Below are 9320 nucleotides of genomic sequence, written 5' to 3' on the forward strand. Positions count from 1 at the left end.
AGAGCTGGTTCCTGCGGGCCCTGCTAGGACCTTTAAGGAAAAAGTGCCCCAACCCACGTGGTTAAGATAACTGGGCAAGTTGCCCTCAAGGAAATCTCTCTGGCAGGCTGATTGGTAGGCTGCCAAAGCACCATAAACAAGCTGTAAATAGAAATCAGGCAGCCCAGAAACACAAAAGATCCTTCCTAGGATCTTTTAAAGATCCTAAAGATACTAAAAGGTATCCTTTAGTAACTAGTGGGAGATGAGAAATCCAGCCACTAAAGAATGATCCATAAAACCCTCTCATTCAAGGACTCAGGATTCTTCGAATAGATCTACTGCAGAACCCAATTCACCAGTGCCTATGGGAGGCAGACTGGCAGGTAGCTTATCTGGGGTGTAGGTCACGTAGTAAGATAATGTCAATCCTGGGACCACTTAGCCAGGGGGTCTTTCATAAACGTTTGAAAGGGTGCTTCTTATTTCCAAAAAGCATGTATGACTGAGTGGGTATCCATGATAGATAACCAAATCTAGAAGAAGAAAATTATATTCCTAGCGCAGTGCCTCACATCAAGGTTGTTTTATCAGTTCCTAATTCAAAAATACTACTTGCTTACTGACAGGAAACACTAAGGAAATATATAAAGAAAAGTGAGGGGCGCCTGGGTGGCTCAGTTGGTTAAGCATCTGCCTTCGGCTCAGGTCATGGTCCTAGGGTGCTTGGGATGGAGTCCTGGGATCAAATCCCCCATGGGGCTCCCTGCTCAGCGGGAAGTCTGCTTCTCCCTCTCCCTCTGCCCCTCCCCCTGCTTGTGCTCTCTCTCTCTCTCTCTCTCTCTCTCAAATAAATAAAATCTTTAAAAAAAATTAGAAAGAAAAGTGAGAGTCCTCACCACCAGCCCAGTCCCCAACCCACTCTCTAGGACTAACTGAGCTGGGGGGGCCTGCATAGGGTGGACCAAGAACCTTCTGCAGGAGCACACAGACCCGGCACTGAGTCCCAAGCTAATTATCTGCTAGTTATCCTGGGAAAGTTTCAGAAGCCTCAGTTTCCTCTCTTATAAATGGGAAGAGCAGTAAAACATCTACCTTATAGAGTGGTTGTCAGGATTAAAAGTGATAAGATGAGCCGGTCACATAGTAGGTGTTCAGTATCTCAACTATTATAGACATATATAACTATTTTTGATGTATATATTTTAGATGTATAATTATTATGTGTACTTATAGTTTAGATGTATAACTATTGTTATAGTTTTTAGATGTATATGTAACTATTTTAGATGTATATATAACTATTTTTTAAAGATTTTATTTATTTTCACAGAGAGAGAGAGCATAACAGGTTGAGTGGCAGAGGGAGAGGGAGAAGCAGGCTTCCCGCTGAATAGGGAGCCCGATGTGGGGCTCGATCCCAGGACCCTGGGATCATGACCTGAGCTGAAGGCAGATGCTTAATGACTGAGCCACCCAGGCGCCCCAGATGTATATATATTATGTGTACATATATAATTCCATTTTGCAAAATAGAGGAATATACACATGAATCTGCAATAGGATTTTTTCTTCTGACAGTTATTTCAATCAAAATGTGTTTAGCTGCAAGTAAGAGAAAACTCAGATGATTTAGATATGCGAGGGTTTGTTTTTCTCGTATTTTCTCATGAGTTCACTAGGAGGTGGCTGCTGGCATTTATTTAGCTATTCAAAGGTTCCATTAGGGGCCCCTCTGTCTCTTCTGTTATCCTTGGTCAGCTGGCTTCTGCCTCCCAGCTAAGACCTCTCAAGAGCACAAAAAAGGCAACCACCATTCTGAATGTCTTAGCCCACATTGAAGACCCAAAGGGGGAGAAGGGAGCTCCAATCACATTAGTTCCCTTTTACTAGAAAAGAAATATTTCCCCAGAACACACACACACACACACACACACACACACACACACACACACACACACACACCAGTGGACTTCCTACATAGCTTTGGCCAGATTTGTGTGATATGGGGACCCCTTGCTACAAAGGTTGGGCACTGGTATCCATGGGTCAACCAATCTCATGTGGCTGCCATAGCAAAACATCTTGGAAATATACATCCATGTCAGTACACAGAGATACACTGCATGTGCGGACTGTTCAATGATTTTGGAAATGTTTGCTCTTGAAACCGTGCTTCAACAAGCTTCCATATCCTTGTGCACGTGTTTGTGTGAGCCTTCAGTAAGATACATCTGTGGAAGGGCACCTGCTCTGCCAGAACACTTAATTTTGACACCACCAGGATCTAGACCAGAAGCCCTCTTTCTCTTCCGAGAGCTTTGGTAAGAACTGTAGAGGGAGGCTTCTACGTGACCTTGTCGTGTCATGTTGCTATTAACAAATAACTAAGTTTTGTCTTTCCAGTGGGACATCAACCATGATTCTTCTGACATAATTATCGGAAGAGCCGTGGCTGGATGTTGGGAGTTCTGGGCGTAAGGGAATACAAGAGAAAAGAGTGTTCTGGTTCTTGGTTTCCAGGTTTGCTGTGAAGTACAACATTGTCATCAAAGGATTTCCCACATGATGGTGCAAAACAATGCCAGTTCAGTGGGCCTTCACGTCTCCCCTAGAGAAATGAGTATGTCCATTCACAAACACCCTTTCATGAATATTTATAGCAGCTCTATTTATCATGTCAGAGACTGCAAACCCAAATGCTCTCCAGTGAATGTTTAAACAAACTGGGGTAGATCCATAAAACGGACTAGTATTCAGCAATAAAAGGGAACAAACTTGTTGCATGCAGCCCTGGGACGAATCTCAAAGACACTGTACTAAGTGAAAGAAGCCAGTCTCAAAGATTATATATGGTATGATCCCATTTATATTTTGAAAAAACAAAATTAAAAAATATAAAGAGAACAATTCCATGGTTGGTTGCCAGGGCCTAGGGGGGTGGGGAGGGTCAGGACAAGGGAGGGGTTTTTTGCCTGATGGGACTGTTCTGTATCCTAATTATGGTGACGGCAATTTGAATCTATATGTGTGTTAAACTCAAATAACTACATTTTTTTAAAAATTCATTTTACTGTACAACAAAAGACAGAATGGATCATGGACAGTCTGCAAACTGTACCAGTCCATGACAAAGTTAGCAGAAAAATTGAAAGTATTTAGAAATTTCTGTTGCAGTTGTCCTATGTTATGTTTGCTCTGTCTATATTAAAATGTGATTTAAATCTAGCAATAAGGGGCGCCTGGGTGACTCCGTCAATTAATCACCTGCCTTCGGCTCAGGTCATGATCTCAGGGTCCTGGGATCGAGCTCCACATCGGGCTCCCTGCTCCGTGGGAAGCCTGCTTCTCCCTCCCCCTCTGTTCCTCTCCCCTGCTCTCTCTCTCCATCTCTCTCTCAAATAAAATATAAAATCTTTTTTTAAAAAAATCAATAAATCTAGAAATAAAATGTAATTTAAAGTTAAATGAAATTGAAATCTAATAATAATCAGGGACTGCATTTTGTATGTAATTGTTTTTTATTTCATTTTTCCAGGGTTTTCTTTTTGTTTTTGTTTTTGTTTTTACCATTTTAACCATTTTTAAGCACACTGTGCAGTGGCAGCAAATACATTCACAGTGTGGTGCATCCCTCACCACCATCTGTCTCCAGAACTGTTTCATCTCCCCCCAACTCTGCCTAAATGATAACTCTCTTCACTGGTCTTTCCTGTAATTCTTCATATTATGTTTTATAAAGTATCTGTTAACAAGAGATTGGAAGTGAAACCAACCAACCAGTGCTTCAGGGCAAACTACCCGGAGAAGCTCTGCACCTGGCACGCGGGATGGTGGAATAGGCAGAAGCCTGGAGAACTTGGAGACAAGGACGGAGCAGTATTGGCTAGTGCCATTTATAAGAGGTCAATGACTCATCCATAAAGGGAACAGGGGAGGGTCCGGTATTTCTGCCACCATCTGGCCCGGGGCTGACAGCTGGGTGCAGCAATCATACCACTTTGCAGCTACACTTAAATGTTAGAAGTTCAAGTTACCCAATGGTCTAAAATTGCAACGGACGACCTTTCAGCAAATGCCAAAGTTCTTTCAGGGCACACAACAGGGTAGAAACAGAATGGCCATGGTGGAAGCCGGGCGAAAGGGAGAGCAGTACCTGGCTTACATTCACTTCAATGCCACTGATACACTGGAGACCCCAAAGCCCCCTGTGTCCTCACTCTGCTTGGTGGAGGATGCTCACAGACCTGAGCCTAAGTGAGTAAGGACAAGCAGACCCTCCTGACAGTTGAGGCAAACTTGCTCTTGCATCAGGATCTGAAGACAAAGACAAGGATCTAGAAGGTGACTCTAGAGTATCAACTGAAGGACACTTCTTTGTTAGCAAAACCCCACTAAGAGGATTTACATATACTCTCCCATGTAATCCCAACGTATGGGGTTGTTTTTTAAGTTGTCAATCAGAAAAGATTTTATTATAAGAAACAATTCCATCAGGCAAAAAAGCAAAAAAAAAAAAATGCAATTGTGGCAAAATGTTTAAAAATATCCACACATTTGCCCCCATAGGACTGCAGGGTTTACTATGTACCTGAGCATGGGACACGGAGGCCATTGTAAGCTACTCCACGTGGGGAATCTGATTCCTTGGGGATCACCTTACTTTTCCTCACACACCAATGAAATCAGCTTAAGCTTCAACTTTGTAGGATAACAGAAAACAAAGATGGGAAACCAAGAATCCAATTTCTACTTTCCTATAATATACCAAGTCTGGTTTTCAGTGCATAAAAATATATATGTAGGAAAGTACTTCAAGTGGAAAACAAAATTAAAGTGGAACCAGCCCATGTTAGATCTATGTTTTAATTCTGTGGTAACTGCTGTGCTTTTTACTTTTACTCTCATCATGCTGTATGATTTAAAAAAAATTGGGCGCCTGGGTGGCTCAGTTGGTTAGGCGACTGCCTTCGGCTCAGGTCATGATCCTGGAGTCCCGGGATCGAGTCCCGCGTCGGGTTCCCTGCTCGGCAGGGAGTCTGCTTCTCTCTCTGACCCTCCCCCCTCTCATGTGCTCTCTCTCTCATTCTCTCTCTCTCAAATACATAAATAAAATATTAAAAAAAATAAAAAAATTAAGATTTTTTTTTAGAGCAGTTTAGGTTTACAATAAAATCAAGAGGAGGTACAGAGATTTCCCATTTCTCCCTGCACCCACACATGCACAGCGCCCGTCCCCCACCCCCGTTACCAACATCACTCACGAGAGTGATATATTTTTTACAAAGAATGGACCTACATTGGCACATCATAATCACCCAAAGTCCGTAGTTTGCCTTAGGGCTCACTCTTGGTGTTGTATATTTTATGGGTTTAGACAAACGTATAATGACATACATCTATCATCATAATATCATACAGAGTGTGCTCACTGCCCCAGAAATCCTCTTTGCTCTGCCCGTTCATCTCTCTTCCCCCGCTGACCTCTGCCAACCACTGATCTTTTTACTGTCTCCATTGTTTTGCTTTTTTCAGAATGTCATGTAGTTAGAATCACACACCACGTAATCTTTTCATTTCTGCTTCTTTCTCTTAGAAATATACATCTAAGTTTCTTCCATGTCCTTTCATGGCTTAATAGTTCATTCCTTTTAAGCACTGAATAATATTCCATTGTCTGGATGGACCACAGTGTATTTCTCCATTCACCCACTGAAGGGTATCTTGGTTGCTTCCAAGTTTTGGCAGTGATGAACTGCTATTAATGACTTTCTGCAGATTTTTGTATGATGTAAGTTTTCAGCTCCTTTGGGTAAGTATCAAGTCCTATGATGGCTGAATCATATAGTGAGTGTGGTTAGTTTTATAAGAAAACCGCCAAGCTGTCTTTCAGAGTGGCTGCACCACTTGGCATTCCCACCAGCAATGAATGAGAGTTTCTGTTTCTTCACATCCTCATCAGCATTTGGTGTTGTCCGTGTTCCGGATTTTGGCTATTCTAAAAAGTGTGTAGGGGTGTTGCTTTAATTTGCATTTCCCTGATGACATATGATGTGGAGCATCTTTTCATATGCTTATTTTCTATCTGAGTATCTTCTTTGGTGAGGTGTCTGTTAAGGTCTTTGGCCCCTTTCTTAAGCAGTTGTTTTGTTGTTTTTTTTTAAAGATTTTATTTATTTACTTATTTGAGAGAGTGAGAATGAGAGAGAGAGAGAGAGAGAGCATATGAGAGGGGGAAGGGTCAGAGGGAGAAGCAGACTCCCTGCCGAGCAGGGAGCCCGATGCGGGACCCGATCCCGGGACTCCAGGATCATGACCTGAGCCGAAGGCAGTCGCTTAACCAACTGAGCCACCCAGGCGCCCAAGAAGTTGTTTTCTTATTGTCAAATTTTCAAGAGTTCTTTGTATATTTTGGATAACAGTCCTTTATCAGATGTGTCTTTTGCAAATATTTTCTCCCAGACTGTGGCCTGTCTTCTCATCCTCTTGATGCTGTCTTCCCAGAGCAGTTTTTCATCTTCATGAAGCCCCAGCTTATCAATTATTTCTTTCATGGATCGTGTCTTTGGTGTTGTATCTAAAAAGTCAGTACCATACTCAAGCTTATCTAGGTTTTCTCCTATATTATCTTCTAGGAGTTTTATGGTTTATATTTAGGCTTATGATTCATTTTGAGTTAATTTTTGTGCGAGGTATAAGGTCTATGTCTAGATCCATTTTGTGCTCGTGGAGGTCTGGTTGGTCCAGCACCATTTGTTCAAGAGACTATCTTTGCTGCATTGTATTCCCTTTGCTCCTTTGTCAAAGACCAATTGACTACATTTATGGGGGTCTGTTTCTGGGCTTTCTATCCTGTTCCATTGATCTATTTGTCTGTTCTTTCCCCAATACCACACTGTCTTAATTACTCTAGATTTTTAAAAATATCTTATTTATTTATTTATTTGAGAGAGAGAGCAAACATGAGCAGGGAAAGGAGCAAAGGGAGAGGGAGAAGCAGACTCCACACTGAGCGTGGAGCCCAATGCAGGGTTCGATCCTACAACCCCAAGACCATGACCTGAGCTGAAATCAAGTTGGCCACCCAATTGACTGAGGTACCCAGGCACCCTTAATTACTGTAGATTTATAGTGAGTCTTATCATTGGGTAGCATCAGTCCTCCAGTTATGTTCTTCTCCTTCAATATTGGCTATTCTGGGTCTTTTGCCTGTCCATATAAACTTTAGAATTAGTTTGTCAATATCCATAAAATAACTTACTGGAATTTTGGTTGGGATCACACTGAATCTATAAATCAAGTTGGGAAGAACTGACATCTTGACAATATTGAGTCTTCCTATCCATGAACATGGAATAACTCTCTATTGATTTAGTTCTTCTTTGATTTCATGCATCAGAGTTTTGTAGATCTTACACATATTTTGTTAGATTTTTTTTAAAGATTTTATTTATTTGTCAGAGAGAAAGAGAGAGCACAAGTAGGAAGAGTGGCAGGCAAAGGGAGAAGCAGGCTCCCTGCTGAGCTGGGAGCCTGATGCAGGACTCGATCCCAGGACCCTGGGATCATGACCTGAGCCGAAGGCAGCTGCTTAACCAAATGAGCCACCCAGGCGTCCCTGTTAGATTTATATGTAAGTATTTCATTTTGTTGGATGCTCCCTCAGGAGCTGTAGGGATGAATCCTTCCTTGGCTCCTCCAGCTTCTGGTGGCTGTTGGCCTTCCTTGGTTTCTTTGACTTGTGGACACATCAGTCTAGTCTCGGCTTCCATCTTCATATTGCATTCTCTGTGTGTCTCTTATAAAAATGCATATCATTAGATTTTGGACCCACCCAGGTAATTCAGGATAATCTCATCTCAAATTCCTTAATTTAATTAAATCTGCAAAGATCCTCTTTCTACATAAGGTCATGTTCACAGGCTCCAGGGATTTGGATGTGGACATATCATTGGCTGGGGCGGGGGGAAAGGGGGGGGCACTAGAGTCATCCTGAAATTATTTCCAGTTCTAAAGCTGGAGACCAGGGACCACAGTCACTCTGAGAACTTTGAGAACAATGATGCTCATCTGGAGTTTCTACCCCCTTCCTGGTCACAGGGTGTCCCATCAAAGGCCCAATGACATAGTTTGGTGGCAAAGCCAGGACAGACAGGTGCTTCAAGTCAAACTGGACTTAGCTTTTGGTGAAAGACACAAAACAGCAAGCATGCCATTGTGGAGAAACCCCTCTACTGATATACTTTAAAATATTTAGAATCTAGGCTTACATCCAGGCATGATTTTAACTTGGAACATGAGGAATATGGCTATGGAAACTCTAGGAACCAAAATCAGACCTGTAGGTGGCAGCAGGGAGGCATGGGGACCTCTACAAATCCTGCGAATGCTATTACTGAGGAACCTATTAGAAAATCCCTAGCAGCCAAATATTTGAGTGGCTAAAGGGGGTGTTTTCCTTTGCAAAGAGAACATTATGTGTTTTGATTAGGAGTAGGAGGGAGCTTCCATTTTAGGGACAGCATGACACGTGGAGCCTGAGAACCAACAGACCTGAGTTCCTGCCAGGCCTCCACACAATGCTCAGCAAGCACCGTCCCTTCGTCCTCACCAGTGAAGGGCAGCTCAGGATTTCCAAGGTCAAATCCAACTTTGAGATTCCACAAATCATCAGAAGAGAATCACTGTTCGTGCTGCTGATTCTCTAAGTCTATGACTGTCTTCCTTTCTCAGCATAAAATAGAAAGACTGGATGCTTCCACAGCAGAGCACAAGTACCAGTTGAAAACTCTTAGTTAAATAAACCAATGGCCTCATCAAAAGACACCACACAGAACATACAAACAAAAGCAGAGCAAAGTTATCTTTTTGTGATTTTGTTTGGTTTCATCATGGCACTGGGTGAGGGAATATCATTTCCCATCCAGCTCTCTTAAGAGTAAGAAATGGCTCCCAGACCACCCCGTCTCCTTCAGTGCTTTGAGAGCCAGGCGTTACGAAAACTAAGCTACAAAAAGGTTAAAAATCAAGAGGTGCTTTGTGAGTTCGGGAGACTTTCCTGAGAGGTCTAGCCACAGCTGGAGTGGGAAAAATATTGGCTTTGGGTCCAGTCAGTGGACAATAGCAGATCCAATGCTTAAGATTAAACTAAGTTTCCTATTAGAAAACACAAAATTAGCAGAGATTGTTTGGAGGGAAAGAGCAGGATTTACACAAACACATATTTAAGCTCATAAGTAAATATATAATCTGTATTTTAACATATTAATACATTAAAATACTTGAATATTTAAAATATTAAATATTATTAAACATCTGATTTAATATATTAATTTATATTA

Source organism: Eumetopias jubatus, unplaced genomic scaffold (genome assembly GCF_037043125.1).
Source record: "Eumetopias jubatus isolate StellerSeaLion01/CBP00866 unplaced genomic scaffold, mEumJub1_p1.0 scaffold_15, whole genome shotgun sequence".
In the NCBI taxonomy this organism is placed as follows: Eukaryota; Metazoa; Chordata; class Mammalia; order Carnivora; family Otariidae; genus Eumetopias; species Eumetopias jubatus.